The following is a 13,405-nucleotide window of genomic DNA, read 5'->3' on the forward strand; positions in this document are numbered from 1 at the left end:
AATGTCTGAAGAAGCAGGACATAGGAGAGCTTCAGACTGCCCAAAATCATGATCTCATACTCCCTGCTCCTGCACTTCATGGGCTGCCAGCCCCAGGGGGGCCTCAGGTCCCTGGTTGCCCCCTTGGCGAGGCTGGAGCATCTCCAGGCGTTGCATGGGAGCGAGGAACAGGGCTGGTTAAAGGGAGAAGGTTCCTTCTTGCTGTGGCTCATGAGGCTGAAAGAGCAGCTCAGAGCCAGGCCAGGCTTTCAGATACAGAGCATGTCTTCTGCCTCACAGTAAGCTCAAGATTAGGTATTTATGGTGCTCAGGGTCCAAAGTCTCATCCTGGAGCTACAGAAATCCTTTAGGATTTCTTCTTTTCCCTCTGCATCCCCCTTCCAACAGGTTTGCACCTTGGAACAGCAATGCTTCATGTTTGGGAGAGGATGTTTGTTCATTGTACAGTGGTGTTTGCTCACTCTTTCAAACAGAGGAAGCTTCACCCTTGTTTTCCAGGTGGGGTGAGAAGCTGAAGTTGCACCACTGGATACAACTATTGATGCACCAGGCTCCCATCAGACACGATGCCTCTGAACCAACACCTGTGTGTGTGCCCTGGGAAGGGGCTGGAAGTGCTGCTCCTAGGGATGAAACATCCCTGTCCCTTGAGCTGATTTATAACCCTCCTTCCCCTGGGACAGAGCCTGCTTAGGAAAAACCCCTCTGCCTTTCCCAGTCTGGATTCAGCCAGCCTAAAACAGAGGAAGGATGCGAGGAAGCGCTGCTGGGTGCTGGCCTAGGGTAACAGACGATGAGCAGCAGGGCTGAGCTGGGCAGGAGGCTGTCCTGGTGCTGCAGGGAACTGTTTTGCTCTCTGAACAGGCAATGCCAGCTCGGCTGTGGATTCCAGTTGGGAATCATGGAGCAGCAGGGCCTTATAAGGAAGCAAAACTCAGCTCCGTGAGGCTGGTGGAGAGGAGAGCGGGTGCTTGCCAGGGCCCTGCGTCAGCATCTTGCTTCTCCCTGGCTGCAGGGAATGGGCTGCAGCACCCTAAGGTGCTTAATACAAGGTGTGGGTGCTGCTGGGAGGGATTTGGAGCACCCCCTGCCACACTGGGGTCTGCTTTGGTTCATATCTGCTGCCATGGGTGCTGAGATCCCTATGGGAGCTATTATCTGACAGGGTCAAGTTCATCACCCATCTTTGACTCTTCTAAGGCAAATTATGAGTGATTCTGCCTATGTTCATGTCCCCCACATCATGTCCTGGTGCTGCAAGGCACCAGAGATGCTGCGTTCTCAGCATGTGGGTTGCTGGTGCCATTATTTGATGGCTTCAGCCCATGTCCCATCAGGAGCTGTGCATGAATTCCATGTCTTAATTCACAGTTTGATTCTTTTCAGAGGTTTCCCACCTTAAACCACATCTGCGGGCTCAGAGGAGGGGGTTTGGTGCCTGGAAGCTGCCTGCAGCATCCCAAAAGCCCCTGGTTTGGAAACCAGCAGTACCTGTAGGAACCCTGAGCTTCTGCTCCGAGTTGGGAGCTGGATCTCACATCAAAGCTGACCCTGCTTTGGGGCTTGGACCAGAGACATTGAGGGGTCCCATCCAGCATCCACAAGTCTGGAAATTGAACTGCAAAGCCATGGCAATAATATTTAAGCCCCAATGTGGTGTTCTTGAAGGTGGGGCTCTTCACTGTGGGCTGCCACACCACTGTTGGGTGATGGTGTGGGGTGTTAGAAGCCTACAACCCCAAACCACAGTAAATGGTGCTCAGGTGGAGCTAAGGGGTGAGTACAAGAATGCAGTCACTAATAGAGGCCAGAGAGCATCACCAGGGCCCTCAGGTTGGTGGAGAGAAGAGAGATGCTGCAAAATGCAAGGAGAAGAAGCATCACTGGGAGTTTGGGGATGGTTTTTCCTCATCATCATGTTATGGTGGATGAGGGTGCAATAGCTGAGCATCGCATCCCACTCACCATGACATGAGGGCACCAGGACCACGATACAGGGGGAGATAAGCCATTGTGCCTGGGTACTGAGCATCCAGGGTCCCTCAGGTCTAAATATCTCCCTCTGGGTGCTGAGCACCCTTCCTGAGGGCCAAGCATCACCCACCCTTGGTGATGAGCATCCACTTTGGTGTTGAACATCCCTTGGTGCTGAGCATCCACCTCAGTGTTGAACATCCTCCCTTGGTGCTAAGCATCCACCTCAGTGTTGAACATCCCTTGGTGCTGAGCATCCACCTCAGTGTTGAACATCCTCCCTTGGTGCTGAGCATCCACCTCAGTGTTGAACATCCCTTGGTGCTGAGCATCCACCTCAGTGTTGAACATCCCTTGGTGCTGAGCATCCACCTCAGTGTTGAACATCCCTTGGTGCTGAGCATCCACCTCAGTGTTGAACTCCCTTGGTGCTGAGCATCCACCTCAGTGTTGAACATCCCTTGGTGCTGAGCATCCACCTCAGTGTTGAACATCCCTTGGTGCTGAGCATCCACCTCAGTGTTGAACATCCCTTGGTGCTGAGCATCCACCTCAGTGTTGAACATCCCTTGGTGCTGAGCATCCACCTCAGTGTTGAACATCCCTTGGTGCTGAGCATCCACCTCAGTGTTGAACATCCCTTGGTGCTGAGCATCCACCTCAGTGTTGAACATCCCTTGGTGCTGAGCATCCACCTCAGTGTTGAACATCCCTTGGTGCTGAGCATCCACCTCAGTGTTGAACATCCCTTGGTGCTGAGCATCCACCTCAGTGTTGAACATCCCTTGGTGCTGAGCATCCACCTCAGTGTTGAACATCTCCCTTGGTGCTGAGCATCCACCTCAGTGTTGAACATCCCTTGGTGCTGAGCATCCACCTCAGTGTTGAACATCCCTTGGTGCTGAGCATCCACCTCAGTGTTGAACATCCCTTGGTGCTGAGCATCCACCTCAGTGTTGAACACTCCCTTGGTGCTGAGCATCCACCTCAGTGTTGAACATCCCTTGGTGCTGAGCATCCACCTCAGTGTTGAACACCTCCCTTGGTGCTGAGCATCCACCTCAGTGTTGAACATCCCTTGGTGCTGAGCATCCACCTCAGTGTTGAACATCCTCCCTTGGTGCTAAGCATCCACCTCAGTGTTGAACATCCCTTGGTGCTGAGCATCCACCTCAGTGTTGAACATCCCTTGGTGCTGAGCATCCACCTCAGTGTTGAACATCCTCCCTTGGTGCTGAGCATCCACCTCAGTGTTGAACATCCCTTGGTGCTGAGCATCCACCTCAGTGTTGAACATCCTCCCTTGGTGCTAAGCATCCACCTCAGTGTTGAACATCCCTTGGTGCTGAGCATCCACCTCAGTGTTGAACATCCCTTGGTGCTGAGCATCCACCTCAGTGTTGAACATCCCTTGGTGCTGAGCATCCACCTCAGTGTTGAACATCCCTTGGTGCTGAGCATCCACCTCAGTGTTGAACATCCCTTGGTGCTAAGCATCCACCTCAGTGTTGAACATCCCTTGGTGCTGAGCATCCACCTCAGTGTTGAACATCCTCCCTTGGTGCTAAGCATCCACCTCAGTGTTGAACATCCTCCCTTGGTGCTGAGCATCCACCTCAGTGTTGAACATCCTCCCTTGGTGCTGAGCATCCACCTCAGTGTTGAACATCCCTTGGTGCTGAGCATCCACCTCAGTGTTGAACATCCCTTGGTGCTGAGCATCCACCTCAGTGTTGAACATCCCTTGGTGCTGAGCATCCACCTCAGTGTTGAACATCCCTTGGTGCTGAGCATCCACCTCAGTGTTGAACATCCCTTGGTGCTGAGCATCCACCTCAGTGTTGAACATCCCTTGGTGCTGAGCATCCACCTCAGTGTTGAACATCCCTTGGTGCTGAGCATCCACCTCAGTGTTGAACATCCCTTGGTGCTGAGCATCCACCTCAGTGTTGAACATCCCTTGGTGCTGAGCACACCAAACCCCCATCCACCTCAGTGTTGAACATCCCTTGGTGCTGAGCATCCACCTCAGTGTTGAACATCCCTTGGTGCTGAGCATCCACCTCAGTGTTGAACATCCCTTGGTGCTGAGCATCCACCTCAGTGTTGAACATCCCTTGGTGCTGAGCATCCACCTCAGTGTTGAACATCCTCCCTTGGTGCTGAGCATCCACCTCAGTGTTGAACATCCCTTGGTGCTGAGCATCCACCTCAGTGTTGAACATCCTCCCTTGGTGCTAAGCATCCACCTCAGTGTTGAACATCCCTTGGTGCTGAGCATCCACCTCAGTGTTGAACATCCCTTGGTGCTGAGCATCCACCTCAGTGCAAACTCCATGCTCAGCATCCCTGTTACACAACCCCCATCTCCTTGTGTCCACCTCCACGGTGATCCCCATCATCCCCATCCCTCTGTGCATCCCGGTGCCTGTTTACTCCTCACATCCCTCCCCTTCGCTTCACCCCAAGAGCTTCCTGGACTGGTGTCTGGAAGGGATTATTTTTAACCTTCCCAATATAGAAAGCCTCGTGGAGGAGCAGCTCCTGTTGTTCCATTCCCTTTCCATGTCGTCCTGCAGGGAAGGAAGCCGGCTCCATAAACAGGCTCCTGCAACGCGGGCGCTGGGGACAGCACACGTGTGTCTTGGGAGTGAAGAGAAGGGGAAAACCGAATGGAGAGGCCGTCCACCCTTCACACATGGTGCTCTCATGAGAAGCTCTATCTGCACAGCGTAAGAAGTGCACTTACTACTCATGTTTTGCTAGGTAAGTGTTTTCCTTGGCATGGAGCAGGGTGGGTTTTTTGCTGTCTTCACTTCTCCCCTACAGGCTGTTTGGAAGGTTCATGAGGTTCTCCCCCAGCACTGGCTGGAGGATGCTCCATTAAACCCCAGACACAACCACTGCTTGTTTGGGAAGAGCAGGCTGGGCTTTGAAGGACTGGGAAGTGATGGAGCAGGTGGCTGGGCCATGCGGCACACACAGGGTAGCCTTTCAGCCCTGGCTTTGCCTGGGTGTGGATGTCACCCCATGCATGGAGGCAGGGGTGTCACCCCCGTGACACTGCTGGTGCATGGGGATCACCCAGCCCATGGTCACAATGTACATGTGAGACCCCCCCCCTGCAGTCCTGTGTCTGAGGCAACAACACAAGAGGGACATGGAGCTGCTGGAGCAAGGCCACAGAGATGCTGCGAGGGCTGGATCAGCTCTGCTCTGGAGCCAGGCTGAGAGAGCTGGGCTGGGGCACCTGGAGAAGAGAAGGCTCCTGAAGGGGAGACCTGAGAGCAGCTTCAGTGCCTAAAGGGGCTGCAGGAAAGCTGGAGAGGGGCTTGGGACAAGGGCCTGTAGGGCCAGGCCAAGGGGAATGGCTTGAACCTGCCCGAGGGGAGATTTAGGAGTCACTGTACACACAGATGTCATCTTGTTTCAGGGTCCCTGTGTATACACAGACATCATCTGGTCCCTGGGGTCACTCATGAGCACAGACATCCCCTTGTCCCGTGACCCCTGCACACACATAGATGTCACTCCATCCTCACAGTCAACACATACCTGCAGGTGTCACCTTATCCTGAGGCTCCCTGCACACTTATGGACATCACCTTACCCCCAGGGTTACCACATCTACCTGACCATCACTTGTCAGAGGGTCCCTGTGCACACAAGGACATCACCTTGTCCCATGAGGACAACCTTGTCCCTTGGTCACTAAATGCACATGGACATCCCCTTTCCCCATGAGTCCCTACACACACACAGGTGTCACTTTGTCCCCATGGTCAACACATGCCTACGGGGGTCGCCTTGTCCCATGCACACACATGGCATTACCTTGTCAAAGGGTTCCTGCACACACATGGATCTCAGCTTGTCTTTATGGTCACTGCATACACACATGCATCATCTTGTCCCTGGGGTCACTGGTATACATGAATACCCCCTTGTCCCATGATGCCTGCACACCTATAGGTGTCACTTCATCCCCATTGCCAACATGTGCCCGTAGGTGTCACCTTATCCTAAGGATCCCTGCACACACATAGATGTCATGGTCCCTACATACACATAGGCATCACCTTCTCCCAGGGGTCCCTGCACACACACAGATGTCACCTTACCCCATGCTCATGACACACACATGCACATCACCTTATCCCATGATCCCTGCACACACACAGATGTCACTTTGTCCTATGGTCACTGCATACCCCTTGTTGTCACCTTATCCCATGTTCCCTGCATAGCCCTGACACCACCTTATCCGAGCGTCCTTGCACACACACACACATACCCCTTTGCCCCATGCTCCCTATACACACACCCCCATTCCCTTCCCTCCGTGCGGAACACGCTCAGCCCCATCGCCCCGTGCCCATCACCGTGGTGCCCATCACCGTGGTGCCCATCCTGCAGCACCCCCTGCTCCTCCGCTCCGCCTCCGCCGCCGCCTGGCGCTGGGCCCGGGCTCGGCCGCTCTCAAAGCCGCTTTGTGCTCCCCAGCCAGGCCCTCTCCTGGCAGCCGGTTTCAATGGGATCCGGTTACGCTCCGCTCGGCTCACGGGGAATGTGTTCCTTAGCCCAGGTGGAACGAATCCAGTGCCATAAAACCAACCCCCTCCCATTAAACGCTCCCTTCTAAATAGAGCAGCATTGAGATGCACGACACCCCCCCCCCAAGCCCCCTGCTCACCCCCCCGCAGTGCAAACCCCTCTCTAAGTGCTTAATGGGCTTCGATGTTATGATAGTCCCTGTATGAAACAAGGCTCCTGGTCCCAGTGCGGGTTCCCAGCTACCAGCCTTGCTGCGAGAGGGGGTGCAGGATGCTGGGGAGGGCCCCGAGCAGCCCCGCAGCCATGGGGTGCCTATGGGAGGCTGGCATTAGGGTGTCACCCTTGCCCTGCAGCCAGATGGGATGGTTGAGGGTGGGGAGGGTGAAGCTCAGAGCCCAGCTGGAGATGGACCATTGTGTGGCAGTGACAGGGATGCTCGTACCCCCAGGCCGGTGGGGTGGGGGAAAGGGACTGGATGTGGGGTTCCAAGCACCACAGGGACATCCATGCTCTTCCCAGGTCCCTTGTGGGGCACAGATTGTGTCCCTGGGGCTCCACACATCTCCACACCAAGGCCCATCCATGGCCTTTGAAACACTGCAGAGCCCCTCGGGCACACATAGGCATTAATGGATAGACCTGGCCTCCCAAATCAAGGATCTTATCCTACACCCTTCTCACCCCAGCCATGGTCCCCCATGGCCACCAGGCCATGTCCCCTGCCTCAAGGAGGGGACACAACCCCCATTGCCCATACAGCTCCTCCTCATCCTCTGCCATGGGCATGGCATTGCAGAGGACCTGGATCGGTGCCTGTCTTGTGCCAGGGCTCAAGGAGCCAGGAATTAACTCATGGGGATGGGAATTAACTCCAGCAATGAAACAACCACCAATGCTCCAGCCTCAGCCTGCCCAGGAGCGGGGCTGAAATGGGATGCTGACCCTACTGGGTGTGATGGAGCTGGGACACAGCATCTCATCCGAGGCAATGAGATCTTTGCCACCATGTTAGGGGGCTTGGAACTGGATGAGCTTTAAGGTCCCTTCCGACCCAAGCCATTCTGTAACTCTTATATTGTGGGTGCCAGGGGGCTCTTTTAGGGTTTCGGGAGTTATTGCCATGGGTTTGGTGGCTTCACCCTTCACACAACCCCAATGACAGCCCCCAGCACAGGACACCATCACACAACCACCACAGCCCCTGTGTCCTGATGAACTGGGGTCTAGAAGGGTTCTGACCTGTTAATCCAAGAGCAGCCCTGACCTTCCTCTTCCTCCATCTCCCCATCATCATCCTTCTCCATCTCCATCACTGCTCACCCAGGTCCTGCTCACCCACCACCACAATATCTTCTTGTGGCCCTCCTCTCCCTATGTTTTACATAATAATACTGACAATATCATATATCTATTGTAATATTATATATAAAACATGGTTTTGAATATAGTAATGTTCAAATAATGAGATTATTCTTGCCAGGATGGATTTCTGGCATTCCTTGCATCCCACACGCAAGTCCAAGGCACCGCATCCCTCCGGCCCTTTGCCCTCACTCACCACGTTCCTGGGTGCTTCAGAAAGGACTTCAGGGGTAGATGTGAGTGGGATGGGATGGGGCTGAGCTGCAAAGGAGCCCAACGCCATCACCTCTGCCATCCTGACCGGCTCCCATCCTGTTACCCCAGGGATACCTGCTGCAGTGACAGGACAAGGGGTGATGGGTTCAAACTGAAACAGGGGAAGTTTAGATTGGAGATAAGGAGGAAATTCTTTCCTGTGAGGGTGCTGAGGCACTGGAATGGGTGCCCAGGGAGGCTGTGAATGCTCCATCCCTGGCAGTGTTCAAGGCCAGGTTGGACAGAGCCTTGGGTGCCATGGTTTAGTGTGAGGTGTCCCTGCCCATGGCAGGGGTTGGAACTGGATGATCTCAAGGTCCTTTCAAACCCAAACCATTCTATGATTCCATGATTCTATTATCCCGTAATACCGCAGGTTTCGTCGTGAGGATGCTAATGGAGATGTCAAAAGCTTCATTAAAATCCCAGCTTATCACATCCCTGGATCCCCCTTATGAATGGGGCTGAAGTTGGCTTGGTCCTGATCCCTGTTGGCTGTCCCCATCTCTTTCAAGGGGGAATGCTTGCTCCAAGCCCCTGTGTCCAACCTGGCCTTGAACACTGCCAGGGATGGAGCATTCACAACCTCCCTGGGCACCCATTCCAGCGCCTCAGCACCCTCACAGGGAAGAGCTTCTTCCTTATCTCCAACCTGACCTTCCCCTGTTCCAGTTTGAGCCCATCACCCCTTGTCCTGTCCCTATAGCCCCTGATGAAGAGCTCCTCTCCACCATCCTCAAGGAGCACCCTGCCCCTGCTGAGTCCATCCCATGGGCACACTGGGGTCCATACCCCACTGATGCCCCCACCCCATCCCAACCCAATGTGTTTCACGTTGCAATCATTCCAATCCCAGGCTTTTGGTTGCAGGAGATGCCTCCCCCCTCTCCCCGCCTTGGTGTAAAGGGGATGGAGCCACGGGCTCTGTGAAAGCAGAGCCTGAGCATTCCCCACCAGTTCCCGGCTGGGAGGCTTGGCTCCAGGCTCCCCATGAGCTCCCCCCCGCTGGCCTCAGCCCTGGCCTGCTCCATGGTGTTTTGCAACCGGGTTGGTGCCAAGGAGCGGAGGATGACGTTATCCCTCTTCCCAGACCAGGTGTGGGGAGCACGGCTGCTCCCGGGGGTGCAGAGCTTCACTGGGGAGGAGGGACCATCCCCACTGGGAACGGGGACCGCAAGGCTGGTGGGGATCATGGCATCATGGGGTCAAGGAATGGGTTGGGATGAAGGGAGCTTAAAGCTCATCCAGCCCCAACCCCTGCCATGGGCAGGGACCCCTTCCACTGGAGCAGCTTGCTCCAAGCCCCTGTGTCCAACCTGGCCTTGAGCACTGCCAGGGATGGGGCAGCCACAGCTTCTCTGGGCACCCTGTGCCAGCGCCTCAGCACCCTCACAGGGAAGAGCTTTTCCCTTATCTCCAATCTAAACTTCCCCTGTTTCAGTCTGAACCCATCACCCCTTGTCCTATCCCTGCAGTCCCTAATGAAGAGTCCATCCCCAGCATCCTTGCAGCCCCCTTCACACACTGGAAGCTGCTCTGAGGTCTCCACGCAGCTTCTCTTCCCCAGCCTCAACAGCCCCAATGTTCTCAGCCTGCCTTCACCCCTATCCTGACCTCCTTTGCTGGCTCTGCTGATTCCCATCCAGCTCCAGGCGCCAACACCCATCCGGGGAAGCCAGGGGAGTGCTCTCAGTTCCCCCAGGGGAGCCCCTTGGCGCAGGTGGGGGTCCCTGGCAAGCACACCCCGTCTCGGGGCGGCTCTCATCACGTCCTGGGAGCCTTTGCCCCGGTGGAACTGGGGCTTCGTGGCTTCCAGGGAAGGTCATTGAGGGGAGGACCATGGGGAGCCCTCCCCTGCTGCGTCAGTGGGCTCCAGATCCGCTCCGTGCTGAGGAGGAGATGGAGCCCACGCCGGTGTCTGGGTAACTTCTCCCGAGGTGCTAAAAGCAGCCTGGAAGGGGATCAGTGTTCCCGGTCGTTACTGAGTGCTCATCCTCCTGCCATGGAACAGGAGCCCGAAGCCTGATGGGGTTTGTGAACCCTTGCAGGGCCGGTGCCTGCAGCCCTGCCCTGGGCAGCCAGTTCCAATGCCTGAGCACCCTCTGGGGCAGGAATTGTTCCTCAGCTCCATCTAAACCTGCCCTGGTGCAGCTTGAGGCCGGTTCCTCTTGTCCCATCCCTTGTTCCTTGGGAGCAGAGCCCAGCCCCTCCTGGCTCCATCCTCCTCTCAGGCACTTGGAGGCAGCCATCAGGTCCCCCCTGAGCCTTCTCTTCTCCATCTGAACCCCCCAGGTCTCTCAGCCCTTCCCCATCACACTTGGGCTCCAGGCCCTGCACCAGCTCCATTCCCTTCTCTGGCCCCGCTCCAGCCCCTCAATGTCTCTCTTGCAGTGAGGGGCCCAGAGCTGAGCACAGGATCCGAGGTGCGGCCTCACCAGTGCCCAGTGCAGGGGCACAATCCCTGCCCTGGCCCTGCTGCCGCACTGGTGCTGATCCAGGCCAGGATGCTGGGGGCTCCCTGGGCACAAGCTGCTCACGTTCAGCTCCATCCATCAGCACCACCAGCTCCTTTCCCATGGGCCGTTTCCAGCCACAATCCCCAAGCCTGGAGCCCTCCATGGGGCTGTTGTGACCCAAGTGCAGCACCCAGCACCTTGGTTTTCCCTGGCTGCTGCCCGGTGCCAGACACCTTCCCTTCTCCCGGGGCTGTGATAACCCATCCCAAAGGAACACTGGGGACACCACAGGGGCCACGTGTGCTGGTGATGTGTGGCCAAGGTGCTTTCTGTGGGTGATGCCCTGTGATGGTGTCAGTGCTCCACCAGCCCCAGGAACCTGCCCCAGTGACCACAGCTCCCCACAGGAGACCTCTTAGAGGCCGCTTTCCCCACAGGGGCCTCTTTGGGATTAACCCTTTTAATTGGATCAGCAGCCAGAGATCAGGAGCCGACGTCTCGCGGTCGGTGGCATCGCCTCCCTCGCCCCGCTCCTGCTCCTGTGTCCCTTTGCCTCTGCAGGGATCACCCCCTTCCCACCCCAAGATGGGGTTGATGTGGGGGCAGAGCTGCCTCGGGGCTGTGGGACCTTAAATCTCTTGTGATGCTGAGTGTGCAGGGATGGGCGTCCTATGGGGGGTTTGGAGGGTCCTGGAATGGTTTGGGTTGAAGGGAGCTTAAAGCTCCTCCATTCCCAACCCCTGCCACGGGCAGGGACCCCTTCCACTGGAGCAGCTTGCTCCAAGCCCCTGTGTCCAACCTGGCCTTGAACACTGCCAGGGATGGGGCAGCCACAGCTTCTCTGGGCACCCTGTGCCAGCGCCTCAGCACCCTCACAGGGAAGAGCTTCTGCCTAAGAGCTCAGCTCAGTCTCCCCTCGGGCAGGTTCAAGCCATTCCCCTTGGCCTGGCCCTACAGGCCCTTGTCCCAAGCCCCTCTCCAGCTTTCCTGCAGCCCCTTTAGGCACTGGAGCTGCTCTCAGGTCTCCCCTTCAGGAGCCTTCTCTTCTCCAGGCTGCCCCAGCCCAGCTCTCTCAACCTGGCTCTGTCCAGATCCTGCCATGGGCCCTGACACTGGCCCTGCAAGAAGGGCTCAGGGGGCACTGATGGGGTTTGCACCCTGCATGCACCCGCTCAGCTTCTACCAGCTTCTGCCTTGGGTGCCCTGGTTTAGTGCGAGGTGTCCGTGCCCATGGCATGGGGTGGAACTGGGTGATCCTAAGGTCCTTTCCAACCCAAACCATTCCAGGATCCTACCAGCATTTGCACATGGGTTCAACCAGAGCCAGTTTTGAGCTCCCCTGAGTAACTGCTCCAGTGAACGTGCCCTGGGCTCCCTGGGGGCACTGCAGATGTACCCATTGCAATGAGAGCACGGCAGCATCTCTCCCATTGGAAGGGGTTTGGCTCTATGGGGCAGCAGCAACACACGGGGTGTTTAATGCAGCATCCCTGCCTTGGGGCAGGCATCACCTCACCACAGTCCCTGTTCTACCCTCAGGGAGAAGCTGTGATTGAACTGCTCCTTGCGACTGCTTCTGCAGGGCCCCATCTCCCACTTCTGCAGGGCCTGGATCTCCTGCTGCTCTCCTATGGGAGCTGAGTGTCCCTCCAGCCCTCTTGTTGTGATCTGGTGCATCACATATCCCATGGCTGCTGCAACCTGCGTTGAGCCTCCTTCGCTCTCTGCACGGAGCATCTGGGCACTGTTCGGGTCCCCAGTACTGGGCAGGCAGTGGTTGCTGGACCCAGGTTAGATGAAGATGCACCACACCAGGACAGATTTCCCCTTCAGGCTGATCAAACACCGCAACAGGGACCAAGGGAAGCACCTTGGAGGAACTGAACCCTTCCCTGGACCCACACCTGAGCATCCTGATGTAAGTCCACGTTATCCCTGGAGGTTGGACCAGGGACCTCCTGGGGTCCTTCCAACCTGAATTACCCCGTGGCTGCGTGCTCCAGGACGGATGGCAAGTCACCACCAGGAATCTTGGCTCTCCCTCCGGGATCTTAGGGCTTTTTTTACGTCAGAGCCCTGCTATTTCATGCTCTATTATCAGGTTAGTCAAAACACTTCTCGACACTATATGTCTCTATAATTGCCAGCTCCACTCAAACCTCCTTGGCTCCTGCTGTTTTCCATTGCATCGCATTTGCAGTCATGCAAAATATCTCCTTTCACCTTAATCTGCATGAGCCCCCCTTCCCTGCAGGCTCGGGAGGGAAGGGGAAGCCAACACCTCTTGGTTACCATCACTGGAGCCTTGTTCCCCACTGGGCAAGAGGGAAGAGCGGTGTCGGTGACTTGCACAGCTCAGTTTGAGGTGCCCATACATCATTAGGGTAATTAGGAGGCAAATTAAGCCACACCAGAGAAGGTTTGGTTGGGTTTGGTGCTGCCCTCAAAGTGCTGCATGAAACCCACAGCCCTGGTGGTGATTTGAAGGTTTGGCTCCTCCGTGAAGCATCTCCCAATGGATGGGGATGGATGCTCCTGCATCACCTTCCCCCAGCCAAAGAAAGGGATTTCTGCACAAAGGGATGGGATTGCCCTTAACAAGGGCTCTTGCAGCATCCCAGAGCCCCTCACGCTGTGCCTGCATCCGCTTTCCTCTGCACATCCCTTTCTTTCCCAGCGGGGAGCAATGGGGAAAGCAGAGGATCGCGGTGCTGCTCGGCTCTCCGCTGTTCCCGTGCCACCACGGGCCTGTCTCCCCTCCAGACTAAACACCCCTGATATTTCCTGTCTCTTCTCACATAGCA

The sequence above is a fragment of the Neopsephotus bourkii genome, unplaced genomic scaffold (genome assembly GCF_033783945.1).
Source record: "Neopsephotus bourkii isolate Nb327-2 ecotype Australia unplaced genomic scaffold, CSIRO-AGI_Nbou_v1 NB_580, whole genome shotgun sequence".
Taxonomy (NCBI): domain Eukaryota; kingdom Metazoa; phylum Chordata; class Aves; order Psittaciformes; family Psittacidae; genus Neopsephotus; species Neopsephotus bourkii.